Source organism: Aulostomus chinensis, chromosome 19 (assembly GCF_037954235.1).
Source record: "Aulostomus chinensis isolate RoL2024-O1b breed Wild chromosome 19, RoL_Achi_v1.0, whole genome shotgun sequence".
Taxonomy (NCBI): Eukaryota; Metazoa; Chordata; class Actinopteri; order Syngnathiformes; family Aulostomidae; genus Aulostomus; species Aulostomus chinensis.
This window is the reverse complement of record NC_141338.1, coordinates 9,146,580-9,171,989: the sequence shown is the minus strand read 5'-3', so window position 1 is coordinate 9,171,989 and position 25,410 is coordinate 9,146,580. Positions and strand designations below refer to the sequence as shown.

At 39.9% G+C, this 25,410-nt stretch overlaps 1 protein-coding gene across 3 annotated transcripts in view; it reads right to left on the bottom strand.

Moving 5' to 3' along the window:
• The window catches only part of astn2 (astrotactin 2), a 285,748-nt gene that overhangs the window by 16,772 nt on the left and 243,566 nt on the right, over positions 1 to 25,410 (bottom strand). The window lies entirely within an intron of this gene.

Below are 25,410 nucleotides of genomic sequence, written 5' to 3'. Positions count from 1 at the left end.
TCTTTCAAAGGTTTCACCTTTCTAAAACACAAATTGGATTAATTTATTCTGTAGTTAAGTCATGTTTTATTCATAAAGTTGGACCGTTCCCTCATGGATGCGGATGTTTATACTTAAAATTCTAATTTTTCTACCTTATTACGACAACTATCACTATCACACACTACTTTTCTCAACTTTCTCAAACCTCAAGGCGGTCGGTATACTTTGTTTACGACACTGGTAATCAAAGTCTTCCAAAACATTTTTTTTTTTGTTGACGGATTATATTGGCTTGTCACCAGGAATGTCATCCTGACAATTTACATAATTGTCAATTTCAGTGTAAGGTCAAATCCAATACAAAATTCCACTTAAAAGTATATTAATGTTCCATTTTCCTAATCTGCCATGAGAGCAAATGCAACGTCTTCTAATGCTGAACCGGTATTTTAATAATCTTCCCACCATTTCAGTTTGTCAACATTATTCTTTGTGGGAAAGATTGGCATGCAAATTTGTTGCCTTCAAAGTGTTTATTTTGTTCTTTCTGACAGTTGTTTTTTATTAATTTATGTCTGTCTTTCATTGATGCCACCTGTTCTGTGTTAGACTTTTAATATTGTAGCTGTGGTATTGGTTAAATCAATGCTTCATTCAAGCACAAGACAGGCCTTTTTTTTTTTCTTTCAAAATACTTATAACAAAGCCAAATATTCCAATTTCAAAGCTTTTTAGTGAGCTAAACCACACTTGAAATGACCTAATACAAACCACGTTACTTGGTTTCTGCTGGGTTTCCTGAAACAGGTTGATTAATTGCTTACGATTACATTGTTTGCATTTTCCTCCCATTTTTCTTCCCAGTTGTAAATACAAGGAACCAAACCAGTGGCCTTTATACAACAGGCCGCTGCACAACTAGACATTTTTGAATATCTCCACCGTTTGTGTAGGTTAGTTCCATCTGCACAACATTGCTGAACCCACCTCGAATGTGATGTTCACCGCAGCTTAATATGCAGGCCAGTTAACGCCACTGAGTTGTTCAACTGTCTGGAAACTATAAGCACTGCAAAACTTTCCCTGTAATTTTTATTGGTTTCAGAACATCTCATGTCTACAGTTGAAAATTAGCCAGCGTGCTAACAGTGGCACATTTACAGAAATGTTGATTAATGTGTGTTGTCCTGTTAAATTAATGAAATTAAATGAGTGTATTCCTAACCTAAGTAAGCTAACAATAATTATTCCTAGCAGACCACTTAATCATCCACAGAAATAATTGTTTAATGATCTATTTGAGAACCACTGCTGACCTGATTTGTCCTGTTTTCATTAAGGGTCTCTCACTTTTAGTAGCAAGTAACTATGTGAGGAATGTCAAATATCTTCAAAGTTCTAAAAGTAGAGCAAAACGGCTGCGGATAAAAGTGGAGTAAAAAAGATGGAGAGGGTAAGAAAAAAAGACAGGATGAAAGAAGGAAGGAAAAAGACAGTGAGAGGACGCGGAGGAATGATGACATGAATGCATGTCTTGATAATCAGAATAAATGAAGGAGCTCCTGCGTGGCTGCAGATCAGTAACAACTACTTGTAAGTGGGTGGGAGTTAATGTATGTGATTATCACATACTCTTGACCTGCATAAATCCATTAGCAGGACAACTAATTCATGTTGCTTCGAGAGTTTGCCCCATTTAACCTCTCGCAAAAAGAGGCTAGATATTGATCTTTACTGGCTCACAACTTCTCTTTTTATTTTCTGTCATTGTCATTCTAAGTCTATGGACAAATACAAAAGAAATGCAATTGGACCATCGGGAGGATGGTATGCTATGGCAACCGGAGTTCTGCTGTTGGGTTTCTGCATTCATGCTTAGCACGAGAGTCTTCAGTTGTATTCACATCAGAGTTATGCCAAACCCACACTTCTCTTTCCTTTATTTCTTTTATATGATCTATTTACGGGACCTTATAGACAGTTAACTGGGCATTGCATTGTACCATAACTCCGTAGAGGGGCAGCTGTTTGCCCAGATGGAGTGAATGTCTGGAATCAAGCCAGTATATTTCCAGTTATGGAGTTTTAAATGTTTGATTGAAGTTGGTAATGATAACATAGGCCACAGCGTTTGAGATAAAGGGGGAAATAAATTACTGTTTGTTTGCCGCTATCATTTATGGTCAAAACTAAAAAGAAACAGTTGGAGAAAATGTGTGTTTCATTGATGATTTATTAGGAACTCAAATCCTTGAATATGCAATTATGAAATGTGGTAATCACAGTGTTTATAATGTAGCCAATTTGTAAAGCTGTTCCATATTGGTTTGGGTCCAAAACCAATATCCATGATTACTAACAGAACTAGGAATGTAATATGTCTCCACGAAGCAAACATGATGAGAAGCTTGGGGCTATAGTTTAACTTAGTGACACGAGGCAAAGTGTCATAATTGGACATTAAATGTAAAGTGTGAATTGACCACTTTTGTCCCTGACAGCAGGAGGAAATGCTTAAATAACGTTGATCCATCTGCAGACTAAACAAAAGGCAAATGTTGAACCGAGTAAGTCCTCAGTGGCTCTCGAGTAGCTTACTGTATAATTATCAATTTAAGGACTCAGCAGGAGAACACAGTGTGTTTTCGTTCTTCTAAAAAACATATACCCTTACCTAGAAAATCCGCACATACCATGGGTCAAACCATCTTTAAACAGAGCCATCTGAAAGCTATAAAGTGTTATGTAATTACATAAATATCAGACTAGTATGCAGGCGCACACTAGAGGTACATAGTGTACCATCATCCGCACTTAGACAAAGGCACTCATTTGGCCTATTATAAAAAGGTCTTTTTGCAAGAATCAAAGAAAGTAGAAATCTAATAACATTTTTGCTACCCCATGTGATAAAAGTTAATCTTTTGAAGCCTTCATTTCAGACTTTCACAGCATATGTCTTCTGTACATGGTTTGCTGAAGTAGGGAAAGGAGATTTTCCAGCAATGTAATAAAGCACCCTGAAACACAATGATCTGAAGAACAAATCTGTTTCACAATGCTGCCTTTCCATTTAATGCACTTAATGAATACATGCTTCACTTCTATACTTTATCATTTTTAAACAGATCCCTGGATTTGGTCTAGTTCTGGTTTCCCTTATATAACACCTTGTCCCTCCCTGTGTTTGAGAGGCCACAGAGGAGATGAGTACCAGTACCTGTTTTCATTCACTATCACTATCTCAGGCGAGGAGAGGTGAGGGATACATGAGTGGAGTGTGTGTGTGTGTGTGTGTGTGTGTGTGTGTGTGTGTGTGTGTGTGTGTGTGTGTTTGAGGGAGTGAAGAAGGGGATGGGATAAGAAAAAGAACACAGGTGAAGACTGGAGACTAACAGCATCCTGGAGATGATAGAAAATGTGCTCAGAACAAAGAAGTAGTCATTTGTTTGAAGGAGGCACATGCAACTTGGAAGCTTATGTTAACGGGTGCCATTGCTGCCAAGGCTACGTGTATGACCAGTGCATTATTGAGATTTTTTTTAAACCTCAAAACCATACACACTTAGACAGCTTTTACATTGTGTTTACATTCCCACACAAACAAGATACTCTACTACGAAATAAAAATCATCATAATCATCATAATCATCGTCATGAGGTGAAACAGCAAGTGGCTAAAACTTGTTCCAGAATGAAAGTTAATGTCAGTTTGGCTTTCATCCACTTTCCAGCTCTGAAGGGGAAACTGGGATTAAGAATGATGCAGATTGGGCCTGCTTTCCGTTTGACAGGTAGGGAACAAGCTCAGTGGTTTGCTTATGCTACCCTGCATTTAGCTTGTACTAGCTGGTATACAGCTAGTGCAAGCGAGCATCTAGCTTGTTCATAATAGTGGTTAGCTTTTACTAGCCAGCATTTAGCTTGTGCTTATCGGATGTTAACTTGTCCTAGCCAGGGTTTAGCTTGTGTAAGCCAGCGTTTAGTGTGTCCAAACCAGTGTTTAGCTTGTGCTAGCTGGAGATAAGCTTGTTCTAGCTAGCTGGTATTTAGCTTCTCCTCATCTGAGTTTAGCGTGTGCAAGCTGCTAGTTAGCCAGTTTCTTGAATGGTGGAGAAAGAAGTTAAACTTGCACCTTGGGTCACACATAGAAAATGAAACTATGTCCAACATGCTAGACTGAGTGTTAAAGTCATCCAATGGCTCACAAGTGTGGTATGTCCGTACAAGTTTGCCTATTTCTCCTGAGGAAGTATGATTGACTGCCGCCTATGTGGTAGCTTTAACTGCATGCATACTTTTGTAGAATTAGTTAATGACACTCAAAATCACATAATTAACTGTAGATGTTAAAACCCACCCAGAAGCTGCATTTATGTTTTACCCTTCCAAGGGGTTCCTCAATGGTAGGCCTGCGGTCCTTCAACATTTCTGTCAATACCAAAGCTAAAACAGCACACAGATGGCAAAAATTAAGGCCCCAGAAATTCTATTACGGTAAAAGCCATTTTGCGTGTTCTCCAGCTTACATGGCGATTAAAACCTCATGGTAAATGCCAGGTGACCTTTTTAGTAAGCAGAGAGAGGAACAAATAATAGCAAATCATGGGAACATGACAAGACGAGCTGACGGACAGCATACAGAGAGAAACGCTCTAATTCAAACACACACACTGGCCTCATAACTATGATGTAATTGCGGCTAAATCAAGTTTATTTGTACAGACCAATATCATATACAATGTCTTGAAGGGTTTCTCAGGCCTACAACAGTAACAGTCCCTGACCCAGACTGACCCAAATTATCTAAGAAGACAAGGAAACCCCCTCTCTTGGCAAATAACAAAAACACAAAAGAAAAAAAGAGGGGTTGGGCACGGGAAAGGAAATTCAAGGCAGCATAGGGTGCAATAGGATCTGTAGGCAGGAAAGGGGCAATTACAAATAATGAACAGAAAGTTGCCACAGACTATAAACTAACACATGCATGCACAAAGGACATATTTTACAATACACACACTTACACATAGACCACAATATACGCACATCATCCTGCATGCAGCTAATGATACATTCACCTAAGTTAACCTCCTGTGGCTGGATGTGGAGACAAGTGCACACAAAGCATTTTGTCTGGCTTGTGTATACTGTTATCCCTGATACGATTTGAATCACACTGCTGAATTCAGGCAAAATGTAATTGCCTCAGCCATTAGCAGAGTGTGTGTGTGTGTGTGTGTGTGTGTGTGTGTGTGTGTGTGTGTGTGTGTGTGTGTGTGTGAGACTTAAGCTGTTTTCAGGGACACAAAGCAGACTCTAGACCAGTTAATTGGGGACAAAAGTCATGTCCCCAATTGGATTTTTGGGTCAGTAGTTGAGGTTAGGGTTAGGGAAGTGGTGGTTAAGGTAAGTCTAAAGGAAATGAGTGTAAGTCTATGTAAATACCCCAAAAGTGACCTAAGTAAACTTGTGTGTTTATGAGAGAGAGAGAGAGAGAGAGAGAGAAAGAGAGAGAGAGAATTTGTTAATCCTCAAGGTCAGTGGGTTCACGCGTAAGGTTTTTTTTCCCGCTCAAAGAGGAAATTTGAGGGGGGAGAGGGGGAAAACACACACTGTAGTAAGCCACTGTTTCATTCACTGCCTCATCTAAGGTGTCAGCTCCATATAGACCATGGAAGACTTAAAGTTTCCTTGGGAAAAGCTCTTTCTAGCACCACAATAGAGGTATAAATGACCATTACTAGCATGCAAGTCCATCTGCTGTTATTCGCTTTGCAGTTTGCATGATTTGCCTCTTGATTAGAAAGATTACCCTTGTATTTTACAAGTCATTATATAATATTGTTTTGTGGAATACAGTCTAATTGTGTGTGGTTTGTCGTGTCAAATTTAAACAAAAAATAATTTTAATTGAAAAGAGAAAGATTAAAGAGTCTATTTCTTTGATCATAATTGTGATCCTGTTTGATTTACAAAAAAATGCTGTTCTGAAAATGTTTTATACTCTGTTATAAAAATACATATAAAACATGTTTCGCAGGGATACTGGTGCCAAATGCTTTAAAAATCATTCTCCATATGAGTTGTAAAATTTAATTGAATGTAAAAATGCATATTCTGTTTTCAATATATCAGTTTGTTGACTAAATTTAGAGTCACATCATAATAAAACAAAATCGGGTCTGTCTCCTGAAATTAGGTTTCAGCTTACACTATTAAGTACTTTTACATATGTTCTACAGTATGCTGAATTAGCAAATAAGAAATAATGCAGGACTACATGGATATATTCCTGTTTGTACTAGAATATGTACTGCTCTATTCAAACCATGTTTCTCTTTATCCTGAAAGTACCCCATTTCACCCTTTTGTTTCACAACCCCTTCCTCTGTCTGTCTACTATCATCCCAGTCAATTGCGTAGTGGATTCATTTTAAACAAACAAAGCACAAGTTTCATATTAACAAACAAATTACGAGCTTTATATTTCCTGTAGGCTGCCAACCCTGCCAGGGGGCCTGTTCTGTTAAACTGTCAGCACTCAACCCTCCACTCCCCACACAGAGCCTACACGTCACCTTCCTCCTTTCTTTCTTCCTTCCTTTCCTTTCTCTCTCCTGCACACTCACACACATACACACTCTAACACATTTGATACTACACATGTAAATATATGCTGCCTTGGAATCTCACATAATGCCACCTATGGCAGAAATTAAATGTAAAATGGTAGAAAGAAATCATTAAAGTGTGTTACTGAGGTGCTGGGATTTAGTTATGGCATTCATTTAGAGGTAAACACAAAGCACTGCGGAAAACAGATTTCTCCGACCAGGCCGATTTACATATAATTGTCCAAATTTTTCTATTCAGGTATGAAGGATATCCCTTTGGACAACCCTGCTGAGGCATTGTACTGGCAGAAAGATATGTAACTTACTTTTAAGCACATTCTTTTTTCATGGTTTGTGAGCGAGAGGGCTAAAATAAGAGTGGGAAAAGAGACAGAGATTGGAATTATGCGCTTGTTTTGACAGTATCGTGTTTTTAAGCGTTTTCTTCATATCCCCCTATGGACATGTTGACTGAATCTACCCCTGTGCTATTGCAATACAGTTCAACACTTCATAGCAGGTCATGAAGACTGGAGAGTGCCATGTATCTTTTCCGATATGCATACTGAGCTGTCAGCATACTTGTTTTCACCTGTCAACAAGGATCCTCACCAGTCTTGCTCAGCTGAGGCTTTTACCAGGTGTCACAATAATTTAGGAAGCTTTTAAATAAGATTTATAAGATATCGCTCTCCAAGTAATTCCAAAGACAAAGACAAATCACTAATGCGCCATTTTTTTCTTTCAAAGAGTCATCAAGGTCAACTGATCAAACTGGACTAACATGCAATATCTGGATGTCGGACTGAAGTAGTCCTGCATGTGGTAATTATATGGAGGGCGACTCATGTAATCTTGTATGCAGTAGCATATCAAATGTTGTTGTGCATATGGTAGACTCCTCATGTTGTCCCACATGTAATCCTGCAACACCAAGACTAGGTAAAAATATATATCACAGCCAAACTTTTAATCATCAGCGCACTCTTCTGAAGCTGCTTCTGACCTTCATTTCCAAACTCTACCTTCCACCTCTAGGCTCAGAGTCTAGCTTTCCCCTGGGACAATGTAGTGCCAGTGGTCCACAGTCTCTGCTGTGCTGAGTTCTGTGCTTCTTTGTGGAGAGCGACAAGGTCAGAGCCCATGTCACCAAACATCATCACTGTACATTCCGCTTTCTTGTGACAATCCATTCCACATCAGTCGGCAGACTGGAATCACTTTTTGGTATGTCTGACTTACTTAATGATATGCAAGAAAAAGTTCTACAAAAATCTACAGTAGGCTATCCTTGATCTGACCGGCTCTGGAAGCAGTCCACCATTACTGTGCAAACTATCCAACCACTGTTTCCTCCTCGTTCTCTGATTGTTTTTTTTCTTTAACCCAAGGTTAAATATATATGAAAAAGCCTGCTGCTCCAATTGCTGGACTTTAAGTAACTTTATTAATCCACAGATATAGTTTCACTTCCTCATTTTATGATTTACTTTAGTATTGTCAATATACAATTTAACAATCCGGCTTTAGGTTGCAGCTACGTTTGACAGTGTTATTGCATCAGTGGGTTTAGTAGACTCATTAATCAACTCCTATTTTCACTTTTCTTCCTTGTTTTTGCACAAGGCTGTCATGTCTAACTCAGTGTCCTAGGCGTATTCTGTGCTCATGCATAGCAGCATTCGTTTTGGGTCGAGTTTGACTTTGAGAGAGGAGGTACACCCTTTTCCTTTTTGTCTTGCACAAAGAACTGAAAGCTGACAACCTCAAGAATTTTTCTTCCCTTTTGGACCAAATACAAACTACAAACTGTGAAATTGTTTCTATATAAACCAAATTTGGACTGGATGCTCTTGGGGCCTGTGCTTGGTACTGCTCAAATGCTCCAGACAACCCACCACATGTAAGCTGGAATTTCTTTCCTATAGAGAGTTACTTTACCATTTAACTGTTATAAATATCCAAGATGATACTCATGTATGTACTAATTACAAATGTTACAATTGGCATTTATTGAAAATGCAAACTGAAAATGAAATCTGTCATTTCATTGGCACCAATGAAGGTAATGGAAAAGGATGCAAAAGTTCTTGTTGCTTTCCCCTAGAAAACATGTCTCATAGCAGTATCATACTGAACATAAACTGAATGTACTGACAAATCAGCCCTTGTTGTTGAGCAGTACTTAATCCAATAGGACACGTAACACCTTAATAAATCTTGAATTTGCAAGAATATTACTTCAGAGCTTTAGGCAGACATTTATCTGAAATGAATCCACTTCCCTTCAGCTAATAATAATTGAGTTTTTACTGTGCCCATGTTATAATCAAAGATAAGATATCCGATGCTAGAAGTAACACATGGGTCTGTATGCAAATACAGTAAACCTTTTAAGCAAATGTAATGCCAAACAATTCTTAATTAATTACTTGATCATCCCTTGGGACACATTTGGTGTTTGATTTCACTGTCAACCTGTCAGTCATAGACACTACAATAATGCTGCTGCAGCCTTGTGGTCTTATGATATTATAGGAGGGTTAAATGAAGGAATGAAGTCATAGATTAAAGGAACATTGTGTAGAATTTAGGATGATCATTGGCAGCAGTGAACTACAGTGTAACATCACTATGTTGTCATTTTGGTGTAATCGACTGAAACTAAAAATAGTCCTTTATAGCTCTTTATATAGGGGCCACGTCTTGTTGCATGGAGCCCACCATGTTGCATCTACAGTGGTGAAGAACAAAATAGGAGTTTGCTTTAGCTGGTCTACTTTTTTCTTTTTTTCCCCCACTCTAAAATTTTAACCTACAGTAGCTTAGTTAAGAATACTATATACAGGCAGTTAGGATGTTGCGTTACTTTTTTCATTCTCAGAATGCTTTTTTACAACAACTGCATATTTGCATTATAGTGTTGGACACGCATACTATACTCTTACTTGTAGTCCTGTGAGTCAGCAATAAAGAGAAATAAAATTGGATGGCCTGGTATGGTCTTACCAATTAGTGCACGCAACGACTCAGATTTTGGGCCATCCGGAAGTGAATTTCTTGGTGACCACAACAACAGACATACCACCGACAGTATGAGGAAATGAAGAGGAACTAAGGGATGAGGGAAGAAAGCGGGGTCCACATAACAGAAACCGACCATCGTATTAATCAAGGTGGCACATTGATTGTGGATCCCTAGTCCAATGTTATGTGAAAGAAAGAATGGACAGGGTTTAGTGACTGTGCCGCTAAAATCCCCCAAAAAAGGGTACTACGGTACCACATCCATAAGAGACTGGCAGGGTCACCGCCATCAACAGTCTGGAGATGGTTCAAGCCAACAGGAATAAGTGAGAGTGAACAGAAAAGAAGTGGCAGCCTTGCTGTTTTGTATTAACAACAGATGGTACCAAGGCATTGTAGTTTAGTACGCCCCCCCCCCCCCCCCCCCATTGTTAAACTGGTAACCATGGGATCTGCACTGCTGCCATGCACTCCAGACTCTGCATCCAGAATCCAAGCACACAAAGCTACACAATTATTTATTTTTTCTCTGGAAATTTAGGAAACTCCTCACAGGTTATATAGCTACTTGCAGGTACGAGGGGATAGCCCGGAATTCCCAGCACAGAAATGTAAAAGATATTTATGTATAAAGCCAAAGAATATTGTGGTTCTTAACGCTAGAGAGGGCTCAAATAGGCGGAAATAAATGCACCAGCATCCTGTAGTTTACCACTTGTGTCAGCAGAGGGTGCTGCTGCACTGGAAAACCATATAATCCTGCTCAATGAGGCGACTGATGCTACTGAAGCATCTCCTCAATGATAGTCAAACGGAGATTGGTACAATGGGAAACTATGTTTTCCACATGCAACATAATTAGATTGGATTAGATTAGACCAGACCAGATAGTACTTTTTTTCATCCCGAGGAAAATCAAGACTAAGACACGGACAAGCAGCCCTCCTGCACAGGTGCCATGACAACGTACATATCAAGCAATTCTTAATACTAGTTTCATCATAATTCCATCATTCTTTATACAATGCATAAAGTGGTACACACCAATTTCAATCTCTATATCTTTAAACATAATATCTGTATGATGTTTTGAGCAATTCTTGACTAAAATATTTATATTTCAAAGATAATATATAATAGATAATATATAGCCATAGCTGGAGTAATTCAATAGTTCATAGTTCCAGAAAGGATGTACCCTGATTCTCAACTTACACTGTTCGTAGTCATAATTGTTTACAGTGTATCACTGACCTTAAATTGGGCCTTTTTCCAGTAATAGAAAATCCCAGTTTACTGTATTTAGTATTGTATTTTGTATCTTGGTGACATGCAGAAATGCTGGGTAAGGGTGGATCTGTTCGTGTAAAGCCTTCCAGGACTGTGTCAGTTTAGTATAATACAGAGTGCTGTTTCAGCGTGATCAATGTCTGGGCTGTTACTCAAATTCTTTGTGTTGGACATTTCTGGGTTCTTCTCCAGAACTCTGCGGCACACTGTCTCTGACAATCTTGTAACATACTGTGTGATAATGGAATACCCTAAACTTTCTGCATAGCAAAGAAATTGGTTCTGGTGTGGTGGTTTGTCACAGACAAATGGCTCCCTAGGTCCATGTCCACCATTTTGATGTGGCTGGCCCGTGTGCGGTCTGTCTGCCCCCGGCTCCTTTTACTGTGGCTCTGTCTCCCCCTGGGTCAGTACTTAGCACTAAGAATAGACCTGTCAGTGTTAACAGGCCATTGGTTTGAGCCTCATGTGATGCTGCCTGTGTTACTGGTTGATGGGAGCTACTATCCCCCACAGCTGTCCTGTACCTTAGAACACTTATGCCTACATCTGATTCTGTGGTACCAGAGGAGACATGCAATAGTGGCAGGTTTCTGACAATGTGACCAGCATGTAAGAGCACCCCCCCCCCCCCCCATGTATTTCCTGGAGAGAGGAGACCCCCTGGGCCAAAGGGGCCAAATGGGCCAAGGAAAAAGCCATTTCATTTGAAGGGCAGAACCGTTTACTATAACGAATCACGGTATTGTTTTAGAACTGGCCTTCTCTAATAGCAGCACATTCGGGGCTAATCTTGGACACTTATGGCTCAGTTATGGAACCGGTGCAGTCCCTGTTTAGGACAAATATTCATTGCTATCTGGGACTGGTGGAGATATGGACTCTGCAGAGTTTTTCATGGTATTGCTCAAGTTAATAAGTTTGATGGTTTAGGGTTACTGATGTATTAAGAGGTTGATTCACGTGAATGTGAGCTTTGTAGATTTGTCTTTGCGAGCCACATGGCAATGTTGAAATGTTTGAAAATTATGTGGGACTGTATTTGAAAATGTGTGAGTTATGTGTTGTATCTTCAGCAAATTGCTAAAATTTTAAAAAACAAAAACTTTTTAAGATGAAGCAACAAAGTAATCCAAAAATGACGATGATGAGGACTCTACTGTGTTGCGAAAAAAAGAAAAAGAGTCAAAATATTTCTTGCGTGACTTTGGATAGCATCACAAATATGTCTACAGCCACAGCCACATAAGTTAACATGACTACAAAAACACTATTTAACAGATGCAGACTGAGACAAGACACTGAGAAGAGAGTAAGGATTTTATGCTCTTATTATTAGATTTCTGGCTGGTTTGTGGCAGCGTTATCATAAAGCTTCTATACAGAACTGGGCATCGTTGATACTGCTTTCCTGGATATTAATACAGACTCCAAATCCATCATGAGTAAAATGAGCAACATGAGATCAATCGATCTCCATTTCATGCTTAAATGCATTTGGAATTGATTTATAGCTGGTAAAGAAAACAAAAACATCAACACTTAGTCCAAAGCATTATAAGTTGTGCCCATGCTTCGTAGCACTTCATCAGTATCACAATAACTGATGAGAACAACATTCACCACAACACTCTATGACGAATGAAATCGAAGGCAGTGAGGATCCGTGTCCATGACCAATCGCTTCTCAGTTACATGTCAAACACAAATGCATTAATATGACTTACAGATTACTTGGACACACGTGTCTGTATATGTCTACATGAGGGGGACTGAGGGAGGGTGGTTGTTATTGAGAGATGGAGAGATGAAGCATTAAATCAGGAAGTCTAGACCTAAGGCACAGAGAGAGAGAGAGAGAGAGAGAGAGAGAGAGACCAACAATGTGTGTGTGAAGAGGCAAAATGGGAAAGAAAGCAAAAAAAGGGAAAGGGAATGCAGAAAGCCCTTGGCCCCCCGCCTGCAATCTGCAATCTGCTGATGGCGAGGCTCGTGACGAGGAGGTGCACAGCATCCATTTTTAGCGATGAGGTCATCTTTAATTAACAAAACAAAGAGAGTCAGCTGTGTCACTCCAATCTGTTATCTGCACCCATGCTCAAGGACACCGGTTATCTCCATATAATTCAATCGCTTTGAATGAGGGCTTATCGACGCATTGGGGGGCATTCTTGGTCTCAACCAATAATGGAGCTCTTACATAAACAGGGGAGTGGGATACCACTGAACCTGATGGCAGAAGAAAGCGGGACATGAGGGAAGTAGAGAGGTATGTGACAGAGGAGGAGAGTAAAGCAGAGGAACATCCACACGACATGTGTCTCAATAAACCGGCTGGCTGAGTCGGAGGAGGAACCCGGAGCTAAAATAAGGGCAAAGATCAAATGGCTAATCTATTTCTCGGTCCAACGGTGCCAGGATGAGGTGACATCATTTCTGAGTAAACCTCAGTTCTGTTGCCGCCTGCTTCCCTCTTCCTCTAGTCTTTATTTGATCTGTTTTTTTTCCCTCTCCTCTCTGTTTTATCTTTTCTGAGCCTGTTTTTTTTTTATTCCTGTTTGTATTTTTACATTTTTATAAAATCTCTTGTCACATCATCATTCCAGCCAATCTTTATAAACCTCCTCTCCTCTACTTCACCCTCAGTTGTCAGAAATTCAGGTGTCATACACTTGTGATGCAATGCAGAGAGACTCACAGGTTTTTAATTAGCATTGTACATGTGCACTTTGTGTGAGAGTAGTGGGAAGCACAGTGCTACGCTGATGAGCACGTTCACAAAAAAGTGTCACCTCAGCATAGGTGCGAATTAAGGACACAACACCCAAATTAGCAGCTGGCATAACAACAGAGGGATTGTAGAAATGTCATCATGGTATGTAGTTAAAGCTTTTATTTCACATTTATGACACTTTTAACAATGTTTTTTTTTTCTCCAATACAGTCAAAATACAACTGCTGCAAGATGATATGCAACCACAACCATGATGCAAAGTGTTCTCAATTTTTCAAAATAGATATTTTAGAAGTGTATTATATCGCAGATGATTCAAATTTAAGTCCAAACCCACTTGGCTTCTTCATATTCATCTTGTTACCAATCAATACAGCCGATTCCTATAGAAGGCCATATTTGAAATCTGATTGTAGCTTTGAAAAATAGATTACAAGGACACACCTTCAATGTCAGCAAACAATAGTTTTTTTCCACACAAAAAAAAATGCATTTACTAATTTGTGTTTGCTTTGTCAAATGTTATTGCAGATATCAAATTTCCCTCAAGAGGTTGTGTAGCATTTTAATGCTCTTATCGTATGTCTTAAGATCATCTGATATGGTCAATATCATCTTGCATATCACAGCTGGTTTGATCTATTACTGTGGAAGAATGCTGAGTCTGACACTAACACATCAGCATGTAACTGGCTTCTGTGTGAATGCTGCTGCCTCTGACTTGGTGTGCCATCTAGAGGCCTGTGGAAGCCCCATTTGAGCATTTCCATCACTGATGAGACAGAAATCACCGGAGATGAGCTTTGTAAAAAGAATTTACATATAAATCCAAAACCCTGAGGGAGGGGAAGTAGATGTCCCAACAGTATGAAACGTAATGGATACAAAAACCGATGCAACTTTCTTATTGATCAGTTTGGTCATGTCATATTTGCAGGCAGTCAGCGTTTCATTTGACCTTTGTGCAATTTATTGGAAAACAAAGAGTAAGAAAATGAACTGAACACAGCTGATGATTATTTTCCTTCCGCTTCACGTGGTGCCCTAAAACAACCGTCACAGTTACATGCTGTGAAGCACCATAATTTATCTGCCAATGTGGATCAGCATATATGTCATCGTAACTCACCTTCGCATCTGCTTCTTATTCATTACCAGACGATTAAGTGTGATCTCCAAAAACCTCACATCAACAGCTCATACATTGGCCTGGCAGAAACAGGTGATCCCTCTCTGCCTGCTCCGTCCGCGCACATGACACCAGCAGTGGTGGGATTTTTTTCCGTGTGCTCAGGACCAGATCTCGCAAGTGTTTGCAACAGTATCTGAGTGTGGGGGTTGACTGGGAATTTTGTCCCCTGGTCAAGTGATGGTGTGGCCGAGGGGGCCTTCAGTCAAAATGTTGGCTGGTGGAATATAATATTTGGACCCATTTTTGTGGGTTCAGAAAGAGTTTGCAGTTTTTGATTAGATGCCTGAAACATGAAATAATTTCACTTCATTCTAAGGAACGTTGCTGAAGGATATATCCCTTTACCACTGTAAAATGGCTTTGTCTGAAGGGTAATTAAATCACTTAAATAAGACAGGCTGAGGCATCAAACTAGCATGGTGGGTCATTGCTGTTGCTTAGTTTGCCACTTTAGTTAGGATAACAGCATCTCAAAATGCTTCATCGAATGGACAACTTAAAAGCCTGTTATTCTGAGAAGTTTGTAGAAAAGGGTTAGACAGGGCTACAACTTTTGTCCCTCCACTTTCAGAGTTTCATGGTGATAAAGTGGAACTGCCAAGTCAGGAAGGTTGGTGGGAATGTCCTTCAATTTGTTTTCACATGCTCCATAAGGAAAATATTTTAAGTTGTTATTTAAGGACACCTTCATGTCCACAGTGGGACATCTCAGTAGGAGACACACGAGCGTCTCAGGCCCCTGAATCTCCAGCACTGGACAGAGTCCATCAGATTCAACCCCGTATGCTCTATGTGCAGGGGAAGACTACTGCTTCCTGCATCTTTGAGCCTCTGTCAGCTGAAATGGCTTTCTTTGCTCACAGGAGTTGTGTATATGTATCAATAATAGGGAGTTGATTTGACACTATCCAAAGCCGGATGCCCCAGCCACCACTTCCGAACCGATCCTGACATCGCTGGCTGGACTACTTGAGAATTTTAATTTACAGAATATGGCCATTCATTGCTCCAGAAAAGCCAGCACTGGAAGAATGTGCAGGGATTTTTGTAAGATTTGGACGTGTTCCTTTGGAATTCTACAAAAATGTCACGTGTGGAATGTTTTACATGCCATGAAACCACCGTGACTCTCGATCCTCCAGTTTCAAAGCTGCCTATTGCAGATGATGCTGATATGCACAAATCTGGGTTGTACCCATGAAAGATCATAGACCCAAGGACGACACGCTGAGTATTCCACATCTTCTAACGGGTCAGTTTTTACTTCAGTTGGAATAGAAGCAGGGGTCAGTTGAAGGCATTTTACTTCAGGCCCAGGCTTCATGAGTGCTGGCCCTGGTCTGCAATACCCCAACACCTGTTAGTTTGGGTAACAAAGACAGTATGCATGTTATGCAAAAGAGACCCTCCACTGGGGAGTTGGTGGGTGTCACATGCTAACTAATATAGAGCTTGACTTTGATGAACTCACAGAAAGGGGTTTATATATCATTGACTCCAAATTTCTCAGAAAACCCCTATCAGAAATATTAGCCCGTACTGTACTCATTCCTCTCTCGCTCTCTCTTTCTATGTCTGTCTTAGTGGTTTAGTTTTATGCAAGCAGATGACTGTGTAACGTCACAGTGTTCCCACCTTCAACTTTGCTGCAAGGACGGGTCGATTGTTCTGAGCTAACAGCCTCTCTATGGACCTGCCCTGAGTATGTGTGTGTGTGTGTGTGTGTATGTGTGTGTGGTACTACGTCATGGATGTGGGGTGTCCTGCAACGAGATCCACAGTTAAACAGACATTGAAAGCACCCCTATGATGACACCCCTCTATTCTCCAGGCCTTGATGTTGCGTATAATGGCAGAGTTCCCCCCTTGTGATCAAAAGCTGGATTTAAAGGGATCTATTATAACCATTTTAAACCATGTTTTTTTATTTGGGGACTGGACCACAGTCGCTCTGCATGATTCATGTTTGTATTGTGAATTATCTTACACCAGCCCTTTTTCAGCTTCTATTTTATCCTCTGTCTGATAAAAGTCTTTTATACTCTTAATGGCTTCCCAAAAGCCGAACTTCTTCTGAACAACTGGCCAACCTGTGGAGGCCTGCCTCCCTGTACGTGGCCATGCTGGGCCAGTCATCGGACAGTTAAGGCATCCGTGATGAACTAACATCAGCTGGATGCGAGTGTAAAATATGAAGTTATGGCATTCTGTTGTTAGGGATCACATTTCTTATCATTATTTTAAACGCAAGAAACATTTATGAATAGAGTTATGCCTCAGACGTAGCAATGGACCACCTACCCTAAAAATATCCATGCATTGTGCTTAATCAAGGCAGCTGATTGGTTAATTCAGTTTCTGCAATATAACAGGTCAGCTACAGATATTGAAATAAATGAAAATATTATGTTAGACATATTAGAAAGAGACATGCAACCAGAAAGCCTCTTAGGAGAACCTGCCAACACAATATATACCACGGTGCTTTTTGGAGGTTTCTTGTTAATAAAAAAAAAAAAAAAACAGTACCATGTAAGTTGTGAGTGGGCTACTGTAAGCCTTATATTAAATATATACTATCTAAAGTCAAAATAATGAAAAATACTCTCCCAGATTCCCTTCAAAGTTCTTCAAGACATCCTTCCAGCAAGTAGCTAATACATGCGAATAATGATTCATATTGGTAGTGGCAGAATTGAGTTTCTCGAAGTACTACAGTGCAGGCAGTTGTTATAAGGTAGCAAAGTTGACTCTGCCAAACCACATACCTGTCACTTCACATTCTTGGAGGAGCAAATCCTGGCTGTGTATATGGAAATAACAGACTTTCTCAAGGACAGAAGACACAGAGATCTAATACAGTACTGAAAAGACATTTTCCTTTTTCTTCAAGTTCCAGCGAAGAGGGCATTTTACTGATGATATTAGCAATAATGTCAAGTTTGGTTGTCGGAGAATTTGTTAGAGGAGACAAAAAAAGCCAATATATCGGAGTGTTTTGGTACAACAATTATTTGGTACCGACAGCCTTGGAATAGTAGAAGAAAAAACACCAATAGAGTTTGAGGAAACTAGAAATTATTTAGTTTTGTTTAATTCCAAATTTTTGTTTTTCTTTATTAAAAAAAAACAAACTTCTTTGTCCTGCAACACAATAAATATTATTTAAAAATACAGGCTTAATTCTTCTGGTTGGCCAAAACAAGAATGGAATTATGATGGTTAGGGTTAGGGTTATTAATCTTAACTAAGATTGAGATTTTTGATTCGGCCCCCAAACACTCAATTGATGCAGACTTAGAGCGTTGACCAAATCCATCAATGCTGGGGTCACTGGGTAGACTGGTTGGACATTGTCCTCTGCTAGCTCCCAGGCTCCGAGAAAAGGACGTATGTACGCACTGAGCAGAGTGTCTGGAAAATATGTTTTCCTTATTTAGACAAAATTATCGTGAACGATTGTACACATATGGCAGAGAATAATTTCTGACAAAGGGTAAAGCTTGTGCAGCTGTATATGTCTTTGGGTGCTTCTGAATTTGGCAGAAAATTAGCAATTACTAAAGCTCCAGGGATTCTAAAAGTTAATGGTGATTATGTGGAAACGCATGTGCATGGCCTGGAGTGGCTTCTGGAGGGGTCTGTGGTTGAATGTGCTGCGGTGAGGAGGCTGGATCTGGAAGGTTCCCAAAATTCTGCTTCGATAATCAAAGCTCTCAAATTTTGGTTAACTCATCTTTCCTAACTTCTCTTGAGTCTTAGGGAAGAAAATATTAACCAGTTTTGAATTCCCTGCTCCCACACTCATGAAGAATGTTCTTTCAAAGATATAGTTGGTACCTCAAAAGTACAACATTGGTCTTTGGACCAACAATTGTCTTTCAAAAGGGTTGTCAAAGTAGACAACATACTGTACAAAATCTGTAACGTATTATTTTACATTGTTTCAGGATTTTTTTGTTAGCATTTGTTTCAACATGCTTGATTGCAATGTATCTCTATTCACCCTTATTGTTGTTGGTTCAAGTTTTCTGCAGGTCCTCATAGGAAGTGTCTTTGCAGGTGGTTTCCAGCCATCCTTCTGTTGGAGGCATCTAACAACAAAGTTCAATCAAACTGTCTTTAAGCTACTTTCTTTGAATGAATCTAATAACTTTCCACCGTGCACTCTGCACTTGTCACCAAAGTACCACACAGACACGCTGAGCAAGTCTCAAGATCAGGAAACCGAGCATTAAGAGTGCAGCATTCGCTGGCTGATGTGCCACCAGGAAAACAGAGCCCTTAATTCTAACTCTTACCAGAGCTACGTCCTAGTTTTCATGTTGTTGCTGGTGAAAACTTGCAAGCTTCCCTCTATGTTTATGCTGGTTTGCTAATTGAATCAAAACTGTGTGCAAGTTTTCAAAATAGACTGTTAAGGGCTTTAAGGGTCAAAGGTGTGAGGGTCCACGCTCTGATTCAGTGGTTGTGGCAGGAAGTGAGGGATTTCTTATCTTCAGGATGCTGCGTGGAGGGTCTGGGGGATATTAAGTTTGGAAATCCCACTAATTTATTAACCAACATTCCTTTATGGGAATTGAAGAGTTGTGTTGTTTGAGGGTTTTTGCCATCCGTGTACAAAAATGAGGGAATGTTCCCGACAATACAATTCTAGGTCCAGACCTCGATTGTGGTGGGAGTGTTGAGGGATGCCAGTAGAGAATCATGTCCATAAGCACAATAAGAACTGCTGACCCCAGGGAGAATATTTGCTGATCTAAGAGAATTGGAGACAGAGGCCTTGTCTCTGATGGTTTCTATTGATATGACAGGGACAGAGTGCGACTAAAAAATGACCCCATCACTCTAAAGCCCTCTTGATACACAAAAGATGGAGAGTGATGAGCTAATAGAGAAGTAAGGGATGTTAACGAGGGGGCTGAAATGTATAAGATAGTGCTTTCAGAGGCAGTGGAAGAGAAGGTGAAAGGTTGCCTGAGCTGTAGTGCACACATCTGACGTCAAACAATATTTTAAAATTTCATTGTACCCTGATTGTAGTATTACTCCAATTTTTTTTAAAACACTAACATCTGTGCTTTCTATTCCTTACATTTTAAAAACAGGCTTATTGCTTAGTTTTGAAGCAAGACAACCTAAAACCATGTAATTACATAAAAAGATGACAGGAACATGCTCATGAACGATTGATGCCACTTTCCAAAATTCAGAAACGAGGAGGAAGAAGACAGCGTCCTCCAAACGTGAGGAAGCATGAAGACGACACCTGCCATGTTAAAAAGAAGAGCCGAGATGAGTTTGGTACACTCTGTGTCTGGTGTAGTGAAGGATGTGATGTCCGTGGCTAGTCAGGCGAGCAGTAGTAGCATCGATATCGAGTGACGAAAATGTGCACCAGCAAACACTGCAGACAGATCAGAGGCAAGCCATTCCTCAATCTGATCCATTTTGTTGTTTTTGTCTCAGAGATGAGGTGGACGTCTGACATTATATAACTTTATAATATTCCGTTCTATTGTTGTTGTTGTTTTTTTTGTCCGTTTTCATTCGTGTGTTTTTGAAAGTCAATAAAAAAATGTGTCAAATAAAACGAGACTATAGTTTAGGGTGCACTTATGAGGCTGTACTTCTTCACTTTTATTTGAATAAATAGGTTGACTATACCTTTACTTTTAGGAAACCTTTTTTAAAATGAGTATAAGAGAACGAAGGTGAAGACATGAAGTTGTTTGAGCCTTGCGCTGCAGTCACAACCTTTTCCGTGTTTATTGCAGAACACGTGCAGCTTTATTCACTGAACAATGCCTGCTAGAAATGCGCATTACAAACAGTCAGTGGGTTAAGATGGCTGATTCTCGCTCACACCGCTCTCCACCATAACAAAGGGATGTCCAAACAGCGTCATGACTCTCCCCCCTGCTCAGGACCGGAGCCCAGATCTGAGTTTACATCCAGCAGGAGGGGAGTCACATTAGCAACGTTTATGGATCTCAGCTACGAAGAAGACCTCATTCACTGACAAAGATACCCAAGGACTCATTGATTGCATCTATTCATTTAGGAAGCTGTTAAACTGATGAAAAACAAGTCACAACTGAAGCTTTCTAAATCATTTGAATTAGCTTATTAATATGGGTAAAAATGTCCCACATTTTGTGGAAAAACTCTATGCAGTAAAAATACACCTAATGAGGAGTGACAACTGCAATGATGACATATGTTTTGGAGGGGAAAAAAAAAAATCTCCACGAAGGTGAAGACATTTGTGAATAACTGCTGATGTTGTGTGGTGTTTCTGAAGTTGTAAATCATTTGAACCTGTAAAGACGCAGTGACATCATAAGAAAACAACTTGTAGCAATTGTGAAATTTACAATATTTACAAATGCACCTTTAATCTGACTCTTTGAGTAGCTGTGGAACAATGTTTTCCCGATGTACCAAACATCTGGATTCCCACTTAAGAGAGGAAACTATCAAGCTCCAAAAAACAAGCTTATTATTGTCACCTGACTGACCTCCTGATTGCTGCTTCTCCTACTCAAGTCTAGACGTCTCTGACATCAAAATATGACTTTGGGAGCCCAGTGACACATTGCTGGGCACATCGCTGAATGTGTGTGCGCTCCATGTATGACTCATCAGCTCATGGCTTGAGTGTAACTGTATGTTTATCTTTCCTCTCTCTAAGACACCAGTGTTTCAACTTGGCAGTGAATGTGGATATTGCCTGAGCTTGTGTGGATGCCTGTTGATCCCATGGATGCAGGTGCTACTGATGATACTGATGATACTGAGAGCAGCACCTGCTATCACCACCAAGCTTCAAGGTTTCTGTGTTAACAGCCAGAGGTACATTTGTGAATGCAGACAAGAACAGGACACCATAGTAATGACTATTACTAAGACCGCAGCTCCGTGTGAATCATCTCCCTCCTGAGCTCAAAGTGCGTGAAAGTGCAACTGATCATCTCTTTGTGCTAATTCTAATCAGCGGTGCAAATTCTGCAGGTACAAAACTGCCCCAGTAGTGTTTTATTCTACCCTGAGGGGCCACAAACTGACAGCCAGAGTGAAAGAGTTCACCATAAAAAGGGTGGAAAAAGTCGCGGAGGCCTGGAGCTGCAGCTGTGTGAAATCGAGGACTGACAAGACTACAGAGGTCAATATAAAAATTTAGCAGTACTATTTGATATCGGCTACAAATTGTACCTTGTGAGAGAAATCCATTGAAAGGTAAATAATAAATATGCCTCATAAGTGAAATGTTCTATTGCAAAAATCTGATCATAAACACTTGAGTTTAGCCCTCAATTTAGTCTGACAAACAGGAAAAAGAGCCTGATGGCTATTTGTTACACTTGGCATATACTGAAATGTGTACCTCCAGTAACACAGTCATTCACACAGGGTTGCAAAGACTTTAATGGTACATGAAGTATATATTGACATATATATCAGGAGCTTGGAGTTACAAATAGCCATCAGGCTTTGCTTCCTGCCTGTAAGACTACATAGAGGGTGCAAAACATGAATATCAAATATGTGCAATGACTTTTCATGAATGACAGTAATGGAGAGTATGCTTATCTCTTTAGAACTACTTGAAAAGTAAGAGTAAAAAGTTTGTTGCAAGGTTTACTACCCTCCCTTTCAGTCATTCAGATGCTAGCATGCTAGCAATTGGTTGTCTTGGAGATGTAGCTTTTGGGAGGACACACTGGAATAATTTACTTCACTCCCAAGATAATGCTAGCTCAAATATTGGTGGGGACACTTCCCACGCCCTTGATAAAAAATGAGTAGTACAATCTCTGTACTACACCAGTACTTAATAACATCCCTAACTTCAAAACCCAACCAAAAGTCTTGCTTTCCATAATATCCCCTCTTTAACACAGAAAAAATTAGTCCAAACACCTCGCACTGCTCTTTATTTCCAAGTATGAGCCTTGACTAAGCTTTGGATCGGGATTTTTCCCTATGATTGTCTAGATTGTCAAATATGGTTTACTGTAAATCAGCCGAATAATCCTTTAGTGTGTACCCACCCTTAGATGTTGGAGAAGAAGGCTTGCCTACAAGCTCACTGGTTCAAATCATCACACAGTCTTGGAAAATATGAACAGGGGAAAATGAAGGACTTGCTTTCCAGAAAACCACCAAGATGCCCTCGAGCAAAGCATTTATCCCCAAACTGCTCCATTAGAGCTGCTCAGTGGCCAATGGTAGAAGACTGGTTACACAGGGGAATGTGTGTGTGTTTTTCTGTCTGTGAAAGTCAAAAGGAGAACTGCTGAGAAAAAAAAGCATAGAGGAATGATTGTGCTCGAGAGCATGAGATGAGTTTGTTAGATTGTATCCACAAGGTGAGCGGGGAGCAAGGCTATAAGCTGGACTTGTTATTTATCTCAGCTTTCGGTTTAAGAAGACTTACATTTTCCTTGAAAGTGCCTCAAAGATTATCCTTAAAAAAAAAAAAAAAAAAAAAGCAACATGCAGCGGGTACAGCGAGTACAAATCCAATAATTTCAAAATAAGTCAGTGTAAGTGTGAGAAAATTATACTTCTCATCACTATAGCCATTTATTTGCTGAGTCCAGAGAACAAGATCTCATCATTTTAAGAGGCCTCAATTATTTCATAAATCTAACCCCGCAATCCTTTCCAAGTTTGTATCAGCAATCTGGATCCTCATTGCTTTGGAGAACAATGGAGGTTTTGAGGAAAGTTTTCAACATGGACTGTTGAAGTGGAAGCCACCCAGAAGCGTACAAGAGTGTGGATACCCAAGCCTTAGGGGGGCCCCATCAGGTAATCTAGACAATCATGGCTTTGTCAAGGATCACACTTGAAAATCAAGAGCTGTGTGAGGTGGTCAGGCTTTTTTTTTTTTTTTTAGCAATACTTACACAAAAAGAATATTTGGGATGCCCGCTAGCTCATCAGGAGAAATTAGAGGTATAAATACAGCTATTTACCTCTAGAGGAGTTGGGAATGGAACCCTCTGGGTACTACATGCTCTCATCACCTCCTGAACCAACTGAAAGGTGCAACTAAAGTAATGACTTCACCAAAAAAAATGTAATTAGATATTCAATAATTCTTGAACTCAAAACATGTTTTTCTCTCCTTGTTTCTTGGTGACTCCAGAATCAACACGAGTCACATATTTTTAGCTTGACGCTAATGGAGACTAACAACAGCAAAACCATCCAAAACGTCCATTTACAAACACTCAAACATATCTTCTGTTTAATCCAAGTCTTCTTTATCCAGTCATATGTGTCGTAATCCAAAAACACTTCGATTTGACAAAAAAAAAAAGAAAAAAGTAACACCTTTGGTTCTGTGTTATTGTGGCTGAATGGGACCGGCTTGTGTGTTTATTTGAAAGTTCTTCACGGTCACAATGAACCAGAAGTGTTCTAGTTTGTTTTTAGCTCAAATCTAAGTGTTTGTTTAGCATATGGCTGCACACAGAGGAAATGCTTGGACTGGATGATGCATTTGAGAGTAGTTATTCTGTTATTAATAGTCCGTCTCCATTAGCTTCAAGCTAAAAATGTGTTTTCTGAATTCTAGATTCATCAAGAAGTTATGAAGGGGAGGGGATATACGGTATGTCTTTGTCAGATAAACACCTAACTGTGAGTCACTGAAAGGCAAATTACTCTTTTTGGATGAAGTATCACTTTAAGTGCTGGTGAAGCACAAAGCTTGTTTGTATTGGATCAAATTGCAGGATTGGACACCAAATTTGAGCCTGATGGTAACCATAGACAGGCCAGGCCAGGTTTGGACAACAATTCTGAAATGATTTCTTTAGTTTGGGTTTAGTTAGGTTGGCTGGAGTCGCTGCTTCACATGATGCTTTCAAGTTCTTCTAGTGAAAATATAGTGTCATAATTAGTATGATGGACCTACTGTTACATTCATTTATGTGGCACCCTTGTGTGTATTCGTGGCTGCACCCGCTGTGGACATTACATTTTTTTACACCTCTAAGTTGTTGGCTCCAGTTGTGTTTATTCTGCAGTTAAATTAGTGGTTAGCCATTTATCCCCTGTCACAGTGTCAACCCATTTTATGAAGTTTTAGTCATTTGTGTTGGTGATTGAGGCTATAAGGCAATTGCATGCTAAGGTAAACTCAGAACTTCAGCTTGCGTTGCCTGTATCATGCTTGGCTTCAGCGCACAAATAACTGTAGGTTCAGGTCAAGCACAGTTTAGCCACACGTGGTAAATGTGGATCCAGATCCACTTCTACAGTCCACCATACATCAGATAACCACTGAAGGAGAATCGGTCTGACAGAGTTCCATGTCTACTGGCATTGCCAGATGAACAAAATTTCATACACACAAAATTTCTGTTCTGCTTTCATCCTGATACGTAAAGAAAGTTGTGAGAGTAAACAAGATAAGATAAAGAGCGACAGACGTACTACAATGGTTCTGATGACATGATTTATAGTGGTGACTGGCACATAGCAGAGTGAGTCACCCACACCATCTGCCCCTTCCTACCTCACCATTTGCTGGTGCCCGTGCTTCATCAGCACTC